Genomic DNA, 18710 nt, shown 5'->3' with positions numbered 1-18710 from the left:
TAGGGAAAGGAAGGGACTCCAGATTCTTATCCCATTACCTGGATTAGTTATTGTGACCCCTTCGCTCCTAGGGGATCTTTGCTTGCATGCATCTCCCAGCACTGTCCCCTCTCCTCTTTTCTCTTCCCCCACCTTCCTCTCCCTCCGTCCTTCCCAACTTCTGCATTCAAATCACTCACTCTACTTTATACACTGCTCTATTCTGCACTTTCACAACATCTGGTAAAGTGGGCCAGAATTTACAAAAGCTTATGCTCTCTATATATTTTTTTTAATTATTCTGTAAGGTGCACATCTATCCTGCCTTCTGCCTCACTGTTGTAGCCCATGCTGGCCATGTTCTAATTATGGAGAAATCTTTTGTTAGTTTTCTTGTATACTGGCTATTCTTAACCCTAAAAGAAACAAGGAACAAGCACACAAAAAAATTCTATCATGTGCTAGGACCTAGATCATCTTCCTTGCTGCCTTCAGGAATCAGGGTGTGAGGCAGAAAAATGGCAGTGTCAACTTTAGTCCCCACAACAATAGTTGCCTGGTTCTGAACAGAGCAAGAGCCAAAGTTCAGACCCTCCCATCTCAAATATCCAGTAGTATAACTTATAAAGAGTAGGGGTGTGCAAAGCAGGCCCTATTCAATTTGGATTCAGATTTGGCCCGAATCAGGGACAGTGATTCAATTAGTTGATTCAGATCACTGTCCCCGATTCAATTCAGCTTCTGGTCCACTTCTGGGTCTGCTGCCGAGCGTGCTGGGGAGCCCCCCACGCTTCTGTGGGACACTCCATGCACCCCAGCATCGCACCACTCACGAGCCACCTGCTACCTAGTGGTACGTAGAAAAAACATTTAATGCTGTGTCTGTCCGAATCTCCGAATCTTTCCGAGTTTCTCCAAAGCGATTCAGAGGGTTCCGATTTGATTTGGAGAGATTAAAGGGTCCTTTGATTTGGTTCAGATTCGGCGATTCAGCCACCAAATCAGGCTGAATCTCCACTGAATTGAATCAGGGACCAAAGCTTTGCAGAGCCCTAATAAAGAGCTTAATGCATAAAATAACATAAATTAGAAGCAAGAAAACATGTTCAGTACTTCACCCAAACCAAAGGGAAACACTGAGTAACATCTGTTGGGTCATACATGCACTGTATATATTAGCTCCTTATTTGCAAGCATTTATGTTTGTATTTGCAGGATGTGGTAGTATTTACAGATTTTATAGAACATTGTTTTTCATGAACAATGGTTTCATCAAACCTAATTTAATAAGTTCCCTATTGATATATATGATACATCATGATTAAATATTACAGTGAAACAGAGTCCCACCAGCCTTTTCATAGGAGTGTCAGTTTAATTTAGACAAGGGCACTCTTCTACTCTGTTAAATAGAATGTGCAATACCACATGCAAAAGCTGGTTAATGCCTGCTCAATAAAGTCTTTTCTGAAAAAGAGCAGCCAAATATAAAGGATAAGGAAACCCTTTATTTTCTGATACCAGTAACCCATAACAAAGAGCACTGTCAGGAGCACTGGCATCATTATGTTTCTTTCTGATGCCAAAAACTAATGTTTGTCCCTTGCTGTGAAAACTGTTCTAAACTGCAGGGCAGGTTCTCCTTGGTTCCAATAAAAATATTTAATACTGAACATTTTTTAATGATTATCCAAAGAACACAAATAAAACCATCTAACTCAGTGCTGCTGGCATCATGGGAGGCTTGATGCCTATTTGTGGTCATCATGAGGAAAAAGGTGAAAGAAGGTCCCAAGCCCATGTGTGCAGTGGAGAAATAATCTAAAAAGCTATTGCACTAATCAATTCTAACCTGAACAAATTATCATGTCATTCTAATGAGTGTGTGTTACTGGAAATATTTGCGTTAACATCTTTTATTTTCATTGCAAAGTGTGCTGCTTTAGGAGATCATATATGGATTTCATATCTGTCATTTACTGAAAATTTATTTTATTTGCTAATAACATAATGCCTGTGGATAAACAGGATTTACCACTAAGTGTTACTACATCAACTCACACAATGAAATTTCAGACATGCCTACACAAACTAAAGAATGATGTGTTCTAAATTTAAGACTCCTTCACCATTTCTACAGATGATTGATTGAGAGCTGGAATTTTCTCTATTTAAGGCATTTTGTTGAGAGACTTTATTCTTTTCCCACTAGAAAGTCATCTGAAAAGAAATGTGGGGATTAACATCCTCTTCTGTTATCCTGTGATATTCACGGAGTGTTCCAACAGTGTGTGTCAGCTTATAAGGCATTCCCTTGAAGTATGATTGAATATACAAAGCATGCTGTTTGCATAAATGTTTAGTGGTCTTCAGCAGTAGTATATTTCTTATAAAAATTAGTATGGTTTTCTTCATTCTAGCAAGCAAAACAGCCCATGTTCTACTCCGGCCACCAAACAAATCTGAAACAGTATTACTGCTGGGTACTATTAAATATGAGTAGCATTTCCAGCATCAATAAGAGAACAAAAATCAGCCTGAATTTGGTTCTTTTGGTACAGAAACAAGTATCCAAGTCACTTGGGTGCATCTACATGTTCATTTTACTACACAGTTGACTAATTAGCTCCACAGTAAAGCATCACAGTCTACATGTGCACTGGTATTAGGGTGCAGTAAATTACCTTAGGAACAGTATTATCATATGGCAGAGTAATTTACTTCACCGTAGGATAGTAAATCCTATGGTAGACAGGGCATGGTAAATTAATTAATCAGGGATAGTCAGCATAGTAAATTAATTAGTTGGGGACAGTACTATCCTATAGGAGTAAGTTACTCCAACAAAATGCACATGTACACAGTGATAGGGACTGGCTGGAGCACAAGGGTGCTAAAGTGCAACTCCTGCCACCTAACACCGCACTTTAGCAGTTTTGTGCCCCAGCCATCCCCTCCGCTATCCCATGCTGCCACCCAGAGCCCACAGCTGACACCCCCGGACCTCCCACCAGCCCAGGGCTGTTCTGCGCTGGCCCAAAGTGCTGCAGTCCTGGGCACGCATTGCAGATGCTGTGCCCGGCAGCATTTTCACCAGTGAGACCTGTACTGGAGTTTATCACGTCCCATTAATTACACGTATAGATGCACTTGTCACAACCCAAAGGTGTGATTTTGTTTTGTGTGCGCTTTGGCACCACTGAATTATTTTCCCGCCAATTTGTAGCTTTCTTTGCAGTGTGCATTTCTTCTTTGCAGCACAGAAATGCACTTTGCAAAGAGTTCCCACCATTTGTATTATAATTCGAGCCCCATTATTGGCTTGCGTGAAATTATTCACACGTGGCGGCTAGCGATTGGCTTGCTAGCCGCATAAAAGGCTTGAGTGGTTTCCGTCCAAGTTGGAGGACTCCACGAACACCAGGAGGAGGAGACTTCATGCTGTGTGAAGATCTCTAAGCGCTGCGGAGCCTATCGGACCCAGTGCATTTCAAACAGACAACAGGGGTCTGATCAGCCTCTAGCCTCTCCCCGTCGCCATTCGCAATCCTCAATGTATCCCTCTCCCTGCGCGCAAAAGGATCCACGGAGCCTCGACAACTCCGTGGGAGTGATCCGAATATTGTCTGAGTCCTCAAACGAGGATTTAAGCGGAGCTGTGCCTGGGAAACTGTCCAGCCTACACCGCGACCATCTTCAGTGTAAGTAAACAATCTTGAATCAACCATTAAGCGTCCGTGCCTAATTCTAGCGTGTCGCCTGTTTTCTCCGACCCAGCGTGCCCGGGCTGCTGGCCACAGCCCGCGCGGCGCAAAAAAGGGCCCGGATCGCTCCCAGCCCGCACAGCACTCACTTTGTAGCTTTACTGAGGCCAATGTGTTTCAAATAGTGTGTTAAAAGGGATCTAAGCATACTTTTGTTAGAAAATATAGCAGTCAAAATTGTTTACTGCTATTTTTTAATTTAAGGATTCACAGGAAGAATTTTAAAAATGCATTATTGAAAATAATGATAATCTAAAAAGGAAAATGCATAATGAAGTAGGTTTTATCATCGTGTGCTTGGTACATTTACAGTGCCCATAAGGAAATGAATTAGAAAGGTTAAAGCCAATGAATTCTGATAAACTTTTTGGTGAATAGCATACAGTAACAGTAATTTGTATGTAAAAATCAAATTTACAGAGTATTTTAGAAATGCTTAAGAGACTTGCATTTTTTTATTGGCACTAGTACTCATATTACTCTGCCTGAAAATGCAGGTGCTTTTGTACATGAGTAATGCACAAAGCTCAGGAGGAAAAGAAATATTATAGCTAATGCATTTTGGAAAACCTCTGAAATTACTTATTATAGTTCAGCCATGCATATAAAAATATTGTATGATCTAATATTTTCATACATGGCATAAATAATAGTATAGCAAGGTTTGTGTCCCACTGGGTAAATGGGAATCTCCCCTTTCTAACAGTATAAAATATTTATTTCTAGCATTGATGGGTCATGAGATATTAGATGTGACACTTGTGATTCGTCCAGGACAAAAAATATAATCTATCCTGGGCCTTTGGCCAGAGTAATTTTGGGGAGAAAAGGAAACATCTTGCTGCCAATTTGATTTTTGGTTTCTTTTTTTAAAGGCAGCTATTTGAAGCCACTCTGGGATTTGGAATAGTAGCAGTGGTTCTGGTGGAGTTAAGCCGGTTAGAAGAGTGCAGGCGGAGCAACGGTCCATGATAAATGCAAAAGTATTGAATGGCTCATTGTACTACACAAGAATGAATATTAACACCTTCAAAAATATGCTTAAGGTTTTTGCTGAATTCATGTCTAAAGGTCTCTGCATAAGCACCCATGCACATGTGTAAGAAAAAAAGCAAAGCAGGGAGTTAGAAAACACTGAACAAACTCAGTGCATCTTGCTTTCTAAATTTCTGATTGTGGGTCTCAATGGTACAAAGTTGACTGGAGTAGTCATTGGCATAAATCGCAGAAGCTACCTGCATTGGCTATTCTGCAGGGTGACCTAAAGATAAAGTCTGAAAGACTGGTTGGGGCAAGCAATGAAACAACTAATGCAGATGTATGGTAGCAAATGTTCTTTTGCTGCTTATTACACAGTAAAAGCACCCATTAGGGCTGTGCAACGCTTCGGTCATTGATTCAATTTGGTGGAGATTTGGCATTTTGGTGGCCGAATCTCTGAATCCAAATCGAATCAGGAGACCCTTTAATCTCTCTGAATTGAATTGAAGCCCTCGAGAGATTCGATGATTTGGACATAGACACAGCTTTAAAAGTTTTTTCTACATACCTCAAGGTACCAGGTGGCTCATGAACGCTGAGATGGTGGGGCAGATGGAACGTCCTACAGGAGTGTGGGGGGATCCGCAATGCACTCGGCAGTGGACCCAGAAGTGGACCAAAAGCACTTCCAGTTCACTACCAGGTCTGCCGCAGAGCACACAGGGGACCCTCCCCCTACCTCCTAGCTTGGAAACTGGTGCCTCCTTGGTCTGCGGAGGCATTGGGGTCCCCCTGCAGCCGATTGCTGAGCCAGAGAGGCGCCATGGGGGGAAGTCCACCGCACACTCGGCAGTGGTCCCGGAAGTCAACTGTTACTACTTCTGGTCCACTTCTGGGTCCACCACTGAGCATACACAGGCCCCTACCTCACCCCGCCCGCCCTCCTGTGGGATACTCCATCTGCCCAAGCATTACAGCATTCCTGAGCTATGCCTGGTACCTCAAGGTATGTAGAAAAAACATTTTAAGCTGTGTCTATGGCTGAATCACTAATTCTCTGAATCAGCATCCAATCTTCACATTCAGATTTGGCCGAATCAAATAGGGACAGTGATCTGAATCAATAAATCAAATCATTGTCCCCTAATTCAAGCCAAATCCAAATCCAAATCTAATACGGCCCATTTTGCACACCCCTAGTGCCCATCCTGAGCTATAAAGATATAATCTTTTCTTACACTTTGTTTTGAAATTATGATTACAAAAACTTAAGACATATCATTTTGCTGTGTCATTTGCCATTAAACAAACTGAAATATCTCTAAATATCCATACCGCCATGTTAGTACATCGCTTCTCAGCAGGCCTAACACAGAGCCTGTGTGGAACATCGTTAACATAGCTATACTTCAGCTAGCCTGGGTATTTCTGGAGTGCACTGCTTTTGCTGTGTAGACCAAAAGTCTCCTCACATTATTCTGGCAGTTTACGGGGGGCTTTGGAGTTAGTGTAAACTGCACTGATCTCTATTTTAATGGCCATTTACACATTGCATAACAACAAATTCAGGATTACTTCTGATAATTTAACAGATACTTGAGCTGTCTGACATTTCCAAAAAGAAAAGTCAATCTTTGAGTCAAATTTCATACCACATTCCATTCATAATTTGAATATCTCTTTAACCAGTTTAGGATCATAAACAGCAGATTAGTGAGCAGATACAAAGAAAAGTGAGTCTTGCCTGTGCTATAAGCATTTTACCTTTATTTAACAAACTTGGTTAAACATAGGCATGGTCTTTGCTGCAGTTCTTGTGCTCAAATGGAGAGGGATAGTGAACATCTGCCACTTTAAATAATTTTTCTTATATTATGTTTTTGTTCAAAAGAATTATTTTTGTCTCTATTTTAATTGCATTACAAGCCAGACATTTTTAGTATTTTCCAATAATTTTTGCAATATGTTTCAAAAAACGTTGTAAGTTACAGGTTAGCACTAAAGACAGCGTTCAAGAATTATACCAAATCCTGTGCCAAAATTAATTTAAATGAAATCCCCTGAGAGAAACAAGGGGCAATCTGGATGAAATATTCAGTGGTGGACTTCACAGGGATTTAGGGGATGTATATATAAGAGAATGGGGTTTGTGCCAGGCATTTAAAGAGATGAAGTGCTGATTCTTGAAATGGAAAGCAGATGTTCCTATTTCAGTGTTAAATGAATGTACTAAATAACTACACCTTGCGTTGGTACAGTGGTATAAATAATACAAAGTGACAACAATTTGCCTTCACTGCTCTAGCTGTATAAGATTATGAATGATGAAAGGAACTATTACAAGTTATAATGTGTTAAATACACTTTTCAATTACCAATATTTTAGTTAGATGATTAGTTGAATAGCTGTAATACACAACTAATTTGGGGGTCGTACAACCCAGTGGTTAGCAGTCTGTAGAACAAGGCAGGTTGTTGCAAGTTATACTTGGATGGAGTTGAAAAAATTCTGAGTCTATGCCAAAAAGTCCAAATGCTGACTATAAGCATACCATCATAAGTAACTCAGTGAGCAAAGAAGAGGTCAATGTCATACCAAGGGGAGTTACCGTGGCAATGTACATGGGGGTGTCACTTTGTTTTAATATACATGACAACTGACTTTTCCTTACACCAACTATTGCTGTAGTTTGGCTGGTACGGCTGATGGATATAAGGTAAACAAACCAGTCTGAAAAAAAACGCAGCACTTAAAACTCAGTTGTAATATTGAATGATGATTCCGGCGCATACAGAAAACAGCAACTGTTTTAATACAGCCAAATGTATGGTCTTGAAAGTTGCACAAGACAGCAGACTGTATTTTGGAAAGCAATAACTCTGAAAGGGACTTAGGAGTTCTGACAGATAAGATGAGTTATCCGTGCAACGTAGCAGCTAAGAGAGATATTGCATAATCCTTGGAGATATCAAATAGAAGAAGTAAGTGTGAGGAATTAACCTAATTAACCTAGGGATTGTGGTGGATTCTCTGTCACTTCACATCTCTAAATCAAGACAGAATGGCTTTTTCAAAGAGGTGATGGGAACGTCCAGATGGGTGTGCACGTGCAACTGATTTGAGTTGCCGCAAACCACATGCAGTGCATGTGCAACTGTTCGCCGCACTGCAAATTTGCAGCACGGCACCAAAGTTTAACATAAGGAAATCCCGGTGTCAAAAAAACTGCCACAAAAACAAGCAGTGCAGCTGGTACAAAGGCTCATGGCTGGCAGGCACAGAGGCCAGTCCTTCAGGGAGACAGCATATCAAGATCCAGCAGTTGGAGCATGAAACTAGACCAATCCAGACCAGAAATAAGATAGCAAGGGGAATTAAGCTAATTAAGCTAGGTATGTAGTCAATTCTCTGTCACTTAACATCTCTAAATCAAGACAGAATGGCTTTTTCAAAGACATTCTCTAAATCAGCCAGGTGCAGAATTGAAGCAAGAATTACCCAGTGAAAACCTATGGCTTGTGGTAGGTATGTTGATCATAATCAATATAAATCCAGCCTTACCATCTGAGGAGTCGCCTAAAAAACCCCTAAAAATAGCAGTAATACAGATCTGCAAGAGACTTTTCTGAATAAATCTTACCTCAAACAAATGACCCAAATAATAAGTGCAGCAGGACTTGTGGTAATGTATAATGTAAATACACATGCTGGGATTTTTTTGGCATTTTTTCAAAATTCATATTTAGCTTCTCGTTAAAGCAGTTTGGACAAACAGGTTCTAATTAGATGGTTATTATTTAAATATCAGTGAGATTATTAAATATGATATCATTAAATAGCTCAGACTTTACTTAATGAGAATCTGGCTGTTTTTCACCCATGCTTTAAATCTTATACACATGGCATTTTGCACAAAAAGCACACTGCTAATCAAGCCAAGACAGAGGGGAAAAAAGTAAAAGACTGACTGGGGTTGAAATCATCATTTCAAATGCTTGCCATTAAATTATGCAGAAAAAATAAACAAGAAGAAAATGACCTGCAAGTATGTAACTGTTTTAAGGTTACATGCTACATAATTCAAATAAACATGGTCTTTTTCACTGCTAACATTGACTATATTTTTTGCTGTTTCTCAGGTCTTTGAAGGGCAGATCTATGCCAGGTGGAGTACTTACTTCCACTCTGTAAGATACTGCTTCATGCTTATTGTCTTGTGGCATTGCTTGGCCCACTGAACTGGAGACTGGAGTTTGTATTGAACTGTTTTTCCCAGGACATGTTATTTTTATTGCTGTTTTGTTGCGATTATTAATTTTTTTATTTGTAACAATGCTTCACAATACAAGCTCCAACTTCAAGACATGTCCCAGGTAAGTGGCTTATATGTAAGCCACAAATATAAGAAGAATCACAGTGACCATTAGTAAATTAGAAAACCAATAAACTATGATACAGAAACCCTAGATACACACTGATGTGTCCTTGTCCATCTGATGTAGTAATTAAACTGCAATATTTAAAAAATAATATTTACAAGTCATTTTCCAATACATTATGGACTATCTAAAATCTGTTTTTCTAAACAAAATAACTAACACGTAACACAAACTACAAATGGAATAGCAATGATGTGTTTGCTAGATTTTGCATTTGTTGCTTAATCAGCCTACTTCAGATTTTTTCTTGGTTTTATGTATATCAAATTCTGTCACAGATTCAATGTGCAAGTTAAGATTCCTAGGTAGTCCTCTGTCTTTCCCCTTGCTCAAAATTATAAATCCCTTTTCTACCATTCTCCAAAACTGTATGATTGATTATTGGTTAGTACCTTGGCAGGAATATGTACAGTAGTTTAGTGCTCCATGGGCATGTCTACATGAGACACTACTGAGCAGTGAGTACTTATATAAGCAAGTACTAAATAAATGTGCAGTAACCAGAGTGCAGAGTTACTGCAGAGTAGTGCTGCTGTATGTCTTTTAAGTGACACTACTGCACATTAGTCTGATAATACTGCACAGTAGCATATTAACACTGTCCGTGCTGTGATTGCTACTGTGCAGTATTAGTTGGCTACTATGCAGTTAGTATCTTGTGTAGACATCCCCCTTATGTAGCACTTGCATGACACTCTAGAGATGCTTCTAGTCTTTTGAAGTTTATCATAATTAGCACAAATTCAAATGTCTTTTAGGTTTCCTGACAGCACCATATCAGTTTTCTCATCCTGCTGGCAATTAACAACAAATCTGTGCTAATCTCTTGATGGTTCTGTTTCCCCTTAGCGTTATATAACAACAGCCCACTATTTGTTCCCATAGTTATCTGTCCAGCTTAACTGGAAGATGTCCTAGAAGACTGAAGATTTCCATTGCAACTTTAATGGAAATTAACTGCCTCTGTTGATATTTCTTCTCCTACTCAAGTTCTAGAAGTTTCCTGAAAACAAATAGAAAAATACATTCCTACACATACCCTGAAAAAATATTTGGCCTCTTTGAGAAGAATGAAAGAGGAAAATAATAAGACCGGGACACACACACACACGCACGCACACACACACACACACTTTAAATGTTTTAAAAATTTGTTTCATATAGTTTTGCCCTAGACACTGAAATCGTTCTCCAAAACATATCATGTCAAATCTATAAGAAAACATCTGTTAAAATAAGGAATGTCTAAGATCATGCCAAATTTGAAAGCCAAGAAAGATCTGATATTAAGCCATGAATAGTAATAATTTAACAAAGAGAGGAGAGATAGCGCACAAGAAGCTAAAAAACTGATACAAACAATGGAAATATGGTGAAGTTAAAAGATAGAGAGCCCATTAAAGGATGAGGAAAATCTCCCACTACTTGTTGCTTTTATCTACCAACATTTGAGTTCCTAACTTCCTAATTTATGCCTTCTCAATATTTTCACGATTCCAAGATGACACTGTTACTGGAATGTTACCTTTCACCTTTTTTCATTCTTACTTTAACAAACAAATTTCTATATTTTAGCCAGCTTTCTGTTATAGCCCTGACTTCGTTGTCATGTTGAGTATCTTCCTCTCTTGCACAGCCTAATGTTTTCACTTCTCATGCCTTTGTGAAGGAAAGGGAAAGACAAGCTATTTTCACAATTCAAACAGTAGACAGAACTGAATTTGTATTGTTAAAAAGTTAGTATTGTCCTCTGGGTAACCGTTGCCTTAACATTTTTTTTAAGTATAAGAAGTGGCTTCCCACAAACTGAGATTCTAATGAGACCTTTCTTCAATGACCAGTGGTAACAGAGCTCTTCTGCTACAAAACAACAACTACTGCATATTTCTGTAATAGTTTCGTTAAAACAAAAAAGCAAAAACATAAAACATAAAAACAATTTTACTGAAAGTAAAGTTTTTTGTTTTTCAAAGCATACAGAGGAAGCCAGGCAAGATACTAGGTTAACAAGCTTAAGAAGACATACAGGTTTCCATACCTCAGTCTTCTTGTGGTCTAAGTGTAGCCTGGAGGTTATAATAATTCATGGCTACATATGTACAGACAGTCACAATGGTCAGCAGCTAACTGCATACTACAACACTTGATGATATTTCGGTACAAGAATATGGGTTTGCAACCAAGTGAATTTGAGAAGCAGCTCCAGGTGCTGAAAAGGTTTTCTTAAGATAAAGAACATATTTAAAAATGCCCTTTATCTAGTATTACTGAAAATAGCAAGCTATTAAAGAGTAGTTATGGTGAGAACAGTGCCTGTAGTTAAGCAACATTTCTACTCCTCAGGATTTATGATGTTTTATTTATATTACATAAATGTCTCAGTTGAGTCCATATTTACATACATAGTAGGAGACATTTTACATACATAGCAAAAGATTGTCCTTGCCTAAAAAAATCTTATCACATAGGACAGACAAAGGGTGAGAATTATTCCTCATTTTCAGAAAGAAAACTGTAAATGACATGGCTTGCCAAGGTCCTAGAGGAAGTTTGCAACAGAAAATTAAAGGCTAGGGACAGAACTTACACATAAACCAGTAGAAGTGATTGGAAACCGGCTCAAATCTGTAACACAACAGAAGTTCAGTGAACATAAACTGCTTTCAAAATGGCCAAAACTTGTTTAAGATAAATCTGAATGGATATAGTATTAGACTTAACTTATTTAGGTTAAATCAGTTTATTAAACTTCTGTCCCAGAACCCCTCCAGAATCAAGTTAATTCACAGTCTCCCAGCATCCCAAGATGCTTTGCACCTCTCCCATAGGTCTCCCTCAAAGGGTGAATGGACTAGACTTGACCTAAGCTGTCTGCTCCAGCAAAGCAGGGAGTCATGCTCTAGTGCCCTCTGGCTTTTGGCCTGGGCCACTGCAGGCATGTGGCTGCATTTCCAGAATCATGAGTGAATGTCTGTTCACTTGCTTATTGGTTCAATCTACAAATTTTAGAATAACATGTGAAGATTGAATCGATTCAGCCTCGGGCTTTTTGACTGCGCTTAGCCAGAGTGACTAGATCATGTGAGTCCCTGTCCAATGAGTTCATTACAAACCTATTTCCCCCTAGTTCCCTACATCTATAGTTAAATTCTTATCAGAATGTCACTCCTTAAGGTAAATGTTTAGGAACTGTCATTTAGTTAAAAATTATGGCGGTGTACAAACCAGAAAAGATTTAGTCTCACTTTGCCACAGCACTGCAGAGCCAATACAGCTATGGGAACACGAGACTAATTATTTCCTGGTTTGTGAATCAACTGAATTGTTAACGAGATTTCAACTTCAGAGTATTTATCTCCAATAGCAGCCTACCTACCCTTATATTTTAGATTATGTAGGCTGGCTGAGATAGTTAATGAAAAAGGACCTCATTTTTTGGCTTTTCTTTATTTTGTTGATTGACCAAAAACAGATAATGAATGCTACGAATTTGTTTGCTAAAGACAAAAAGATTTTACAACCAGCTGAATCCTTCACAAGGAGTTTACAGAAAGTTCTCATCTGACTGTCCAATGCTGAGAATCCACTATGGGTTTGACACAAAGTTCACTGAAATCAATGAGAGTCCTTGTGTTGTACAAGCAGAAGCAGAAGCAGTTATTTAAGGCTACTGTAGTTTTCTCTCTGGGATTCCATGGAAGCTAAATATATGGTTGTTACAAGATGAAGCAATATGTCAAGTATACACAAGACAGTATGAGGGGTGGCAAACACTGAAGAAATATTTTGAGAGTACCAGAGAATGGTGGGTGATGGTGAAGAGGAGGATGAGAGAATTCATCAGGAAGGAGATGCGCAGGGAAAAGAACAAAGGAGATAAGAGAGCTGCAATGAAAAACACAGGAGGTTGTAAAGGAAGACACATAAGGAAGACCGGTACAAGAAGAGCAAGAAGAAACAAGCAAGAGTTAGAAACCTGATTTAAAAGAAAGATGAGAGAGAAAGTATTCTTAGCATGAGCACCCTGGGTGGAAGAAAACAAAAAGCGGTGATATTTTTCAGACAGAGTGAAGGCAGCAAAAAAGAGAGCTTTAAGCAGTGAGGGAAGAAGGTGGTGCCTGGGTGGAAAACGAGAACAAGGTGTTGGAGATGATGAGAAGATTTTAGAGAGAGCTATACACCAGAGAAAGGAAACAGACAAGAAGAAGATGAAGGATTTCTTGGAAGAGGCTGAAAAGAAAGTAGAGGAAGAGGAGGAAGCAAAGAAGATGGAAGCTTAAAGGAAGTTGACGAGTGTTTAAAAACCTTTAAACAAGAATTTAAAACCTTTTATGAGAAGTTTTGGGCATGGGCAGTGAGGAATATAGTGGAAGTTTTTGAGGAAACAGTACAAAGAGCAAAGGAAAGGAAACAGTAGAAAAAGCAAAGGTAAGGAAAATGTTATAAGAGGCATTGTGATCTTATTTTTCAAGAAAGGGGAGAAGGAACTAGAGACTGATTACACTCCTTAATGTGGACTATCAGTCAATGGCCAAGACACTGGCTTTGAGGTTAAGGAAAAACATAAAAAAGATCATACATGAAGACCAAGTATGCATAGTATCAAGTAGAAGGATTTCCAAAGTGATCAGAGATGTACTGTCCCACATCCAAAAGTGGAAAAGCATAAGACAGAATGGATCATGATTACATATTTAAGGTGCTATTTTCCCAGGTTGGGTTGGATAAAGTTATTGTAAAGAGAAGCAGAGAGTCAGAGTCAAGTCCAAATTAATGGGCACCTAAATGGAGCCTTTAAAATCTATACAGGGTGAGACAAGGGTGCCCTTTGTTGCTATTCCTATTTATTTGTGGCATGAAACCTTTAGTACAAAGAATAAGAAAAGACAAGGTCATAAGTGGAATAAAAACAGTAGGAGGGGGAGAGGTAAAATGCATACTATACATGGAACATATAAATGTAGTAGAGATAGATCTTCTATGGAAATTGCGCTAAAGCATACATTACAGTGTGGAGAAGTGGTGCAGGCTAAACTAAATAGAACAAAAAGCATCATAATGAGTGTGGGGAACTGGAGGGACTTGAAGGAGTTGGGGCTTCAAATAAGAGAGAGAGAAAACAGTGCGCTAGGGATCCTAATGGATGCTGAGGGAAAAGTAATACAGCATAGGAAAAGGTGACAGCAAGACCATGGCAAACACTTTGGTTATGGTCCAGAAGGACACTGTCCTTTGCCCGAAAAGCAGCAGCATTTAAAGCTGTGCTACTGCCAGTTATTCTATATACGGGAATTGTATTCCCACAAATGCGGCAGCAGATAGCAAAAGTACAGAGGGAAATGTGTGTGTTCTTATGGAATGCCAAAAGAGAAAGGCTGGCTAGAGCTGAACTGTACAAAGCAAGAGAAATGGGGGATGAGGGCTGCTGGATTTTGGATTATTCATCTATGTGAAATATGTAAACATGATATGCAAGGTGGTAACAAAGGGAAGGGGGAAAGCAATGTGCATCATCTGATTTCCTGCAGCTGCAATATTGAAGAAATGGGGAGTACTCCTTGTGGTGCTTAATCCAATTCTCACTGAATTCAACAGAAAGGCTCCTTTTGAAATCAACAGGAGTTGGATCATGTGCTTACTACTGATCTTTAGTGAGGTGTCATCCCTGCATTGTGTGGAAGTAATGATAATTTATTGTCTCCTTGGTTTGCCCGAACAGCTTGCTGAGTTTACAACCATTTTATGCACCTTGTTAATTGTGGGGGATTTCAATTTATAGTCTGGGGATTCATCACATAACCAAACATCAAGATAAATGTCCTCTCTTGAGTCCTTTGATCTCAGACAATGGCATACCAGGGCTTTCCTACAGCTGGCCACTTTGGATTTTGCTTGAGCCCAGACTGAACACATTCTTTTATGCCTCTTGTCTTTTTTCATGAAGAATCTCTACCTACTGAAACATCTGGGTTGATTCTAGGACTTCTACTATATTGGCAGAGGCACAGTGGCAGAGCTCACTATCAGCACTAGAGGTGCGAGTTTGAGCCCCACCCTGGACTTGTGCCAATTGCCCCCAGTTGACCCTACCTGGTCATTCAAGGACAGGACTCAATGACAGTCAAACCTGATGCTAGCCACATCACTCTCTTGTTTGCCACTGGCTACAGAACCAAGCAAGTCTTATGGCCTGTGAGGACTTCTGTCCTTTTGAATAAGATGACAAAGTTTGGAAGTCATTAATCACCATTTGTATTACCCATTAACAAAAAAGAGGGACCTCCACTTTATAGCCCTGCTAACTGGTTTTCACTATTGTCCTGGGGGGTGAGGGGAAACTATTCTAAGGATTATGCTCTGTTCAGAAAAAGACTAGTAAATATACCAGTACTTTTGTTAAACCTTTTCTCCTAGAAATTATGAGATGATCATCTCATCAGACTCTTCCTGGCCTAAATACTGATTTTTGCACAATTCCATGTTCTCATTAGCACACACAAATCTCTGGTAACACGCAGAAAGTTTTTGTTCAATTGTTCAACAAAGATCCAAAAATACAGTCTTGAAAACAGAGAAAATGACAAGAATAATGGTACAGAGACAATATTCAGTGCCTCTCAGCACAATTAAGTCCTATTAGACTACAAAACACAGCTACTAATGCTAAAATGTAGGATTTAAACTTCCATTTATAGCACTGCATACAGATGAGCCCCCCTAGTTCAAAGCACTGGGGAGTGTATGTTAAGATAGAAAAATACTTAAACATGTTCCCAGAACAGCTGTTCAGGGACTGAATGCTGGAGACTGGAGAATATGGAAGAAGGACCAATATGATAACTTATTTTTTTAACTGTTAAAATGTTCCAGTATTCAAAGAATGAAGTCTCAGGCAAAGAAAACAGTTGTTGCCTGGAGCACGGCAGCTTGCTCACAATGTGGCATCCTTAACAGAAAACAGAAATCTAAAAGAAACAAACTGATGTCACTTTGTCTTTTGGCTTCCTGAATCCAGAGGTAGAAACAAACCCAATTCTGGTTTTCATCTGGTGAAAGCTGTAAATCAGTTGTTCGGGGAAGTTACCAGCATCCCATCATATTTCATTACAGAACAGAACAACAAGGAGCAATTTGATGGCTGGACAGCCTTGAAGTTTTTACAACAAACACAGGGAAAATAAATATAATATGGATTTTATCCATTAAAATTCTGCAGCACTGTTTGCACACTCTGATTAGGAGATAAGCCTATAGCTCTAGTTCCATTACTGCAATAACACTATAGTTATTTTAGCACATGGTGTGATTTATTGTAGGAGACTAAGAACAGCATACAGATTACAGGTTAGTAGGAAGAGTCAAACTGGACCACGTTCATTTTAAAGCTGAAAAATATCTTTCCCTTCCCTTCTCCATTTGGAAATGTGCAAAGATTTAAGTCAATTGTGGAATGGAAACATTTTACACAAAGCTCTTTACTGTTTAACTTTAGTGTTAACAAATTTTGGGTCCACAGGTAATGATGCCTAAATAGAAACATACATATACTTCAGGAATATTAATGTGGTCAGTATTCTGGCTCTGAGCGCCTTATCCTAATTCCAACCCCAATGAACAATACCAGTCAGGAGCTCTGAAACTGTAGCTGGATCAAAGAAAATATATGCTAAAAGATATAGGCTAGAACCCTTAAGTACAAATGTTCCACATTGGAGTGCTCATCTATTATGGAAGTCTTGTCCAGTGGAGAGCCAACATTTGGGACCAATAACTTCTTCTGGTCTTCTGACAAGCACCTCCACCTTCACCTTAGAACACAATTCTAAATTTTGGCTACTGATGTCTCCTTTTCTGTTTACTTGCTCCCAAGCCCCTCATTTTTGTTCCTTTTCTTCACCACACCTTGCTATTGATATTTACATTCCAGGTAACAGCAGCAGTTTCAAGTAGTGTATAATGCATTTAGGGCCTGATTGGTGAGCACATATTTCTTGATAAGGGATTACTTACCTGCATAAGTGCTCACCAATGTAAAGTTGCACAACTGGGCCCTTAAGAGACCATCCAAATGAGGTTGCTTCCTGATTGGAAATCCAAAGGGAAACACTGCCCGAGCTGGCTGATTACAGGGAAATACAGAAAAGAGAAGGGAGCAGGGAAATGCTGTTTTAAAGAACTAACTTTTAAATAAAAGACTGGTCTCTTGCAGCTTACCCCACTTTGGTACAGGCCTACATGTTACACAGGAGCAGACAAATTGCCAAACCAGATGAGGGCTCCATCTACACCAGTCCATCTACTGTCTCCAACAGTGATCATCACTGGGCACTTTAGAGGAAAGTGCAGATACCCAGAAGATACAAAAAAAGAACTGAAAGGCCAATTTAGTTTCCGCAAGTTAAAAAGCCAACATTTCATACCTGCACTACACAGAAGACTTTATAATATATAGTATTCAAAGAGGTGCTTACTGAAGAAAAATAAAGAATAAATAAAACATTCATTTTTCTGATATGAAAAAGTTCCTACTGGTCAGCATATATATGGATTGATAACATCTGCTGTGGGCATTTTATCATTTCTTTAGTTATTAACAGTAACATGATCTCCCCCAAACAGATTTCATGGAGCCATTTAAGGCTCAATCCAAAGCCATTGAAGTAAATGGCAAAACTCACTAGATCTCTAGGTCCTTTTATAGGAATTAGGTTTTATTTTAGAAATAACAAATTAGTCTCAAAGGGTCAGTTAATAATATGGAAACACAAAATAAATCAGGATACCAAAACAAACTCTGAAAATAGGAGAAAACAATTTTCTGCTCTGTATATTTTAAAAATGAACATCTTACCTCACTGAATTTGATTCTATAAACACTACTTAATGTTTTTGACCACAAGGTGGTGCTTATAAGCCTTACAAAGTAACAATCAGACCTGATTTTCTTTTAAATCTTATCAAAGAAAAATAAAAGATATTGGCTTAAATTCCTACTAATATTCAAAATAATATATTTTCTGCAGGTTACGCCATTGTTTCAAAACATTTAAAATATTAGAGGATGTAATGGCATATAATATGAGAATGCTTTACACTTCTCTTCTGTATCAATATGAGATAGTTCAGGCTCATAATAATGCAAATCCATTTATCATTCAGTAATAAATGTTGCTTTGTTACTCTGATTGCATTTCTCATAACTATCAGTCACCAGTTCACAGACTCCCATAGCTTTGGGAGACAGCATAAACTGAACCAGAATATTAGATAAACCTGGAATGAAAGAGAAATTATTGGAACTGGTTTGTTTGGGGGTGGAGGGTGTTTTGTTTTGTTTTTCAATCATCTGCACGTCTGGACTCTAGGCAGACTTCATTTATCAGTCAGAAATAAAGAATTTGGGCCAAATTCTGCAGCCTTTCCTCAAGAAGAAACTACATCGACTTCAAAGTTGACATGCATTGGAATTTTGCCTAAATTAAGACCATAGGAGTTGGCTCCTTGTGCACATTTCACAAGACAAAATTGTTTCAGTGCCATGGTTTT

At 38.9% G+C, this 18710-nt stretch overlaps 1 protein-coding gene across 4 annotated transcripts in view; it reads right to left on the bottom strand.

The window, feature by feature from the left end:
- Nucleotides 1-18710, bottom strand: part of THSD4 (thrombospondin type 1 domain containing 4) — a 675583-nt gene that overhangs the window by 150937 nt on the left and 505936 nt on the right. The gene's annotated exons all lie outside the window — the stretch shown is intronic.

This window comes from Alligator sinensis, unplaced genomic scaffold (genome assembly GCF_000455745.1).
Source record: "Alligator sinensis unplaced genomic scaffold, ASM45574v1 scaffold913_1, whole genome shotgun sequence".
NCBI lineage: Eukaryota > Metazoa > Chordata > Crocodylia > Alligatoridae > Alligator > Alligator sinensis.
The sequence above is the reverse complement of the archived record's forward strand: the minus strand, read 5'-3'. Positions and strand labels throughout refer to the sequence as shown.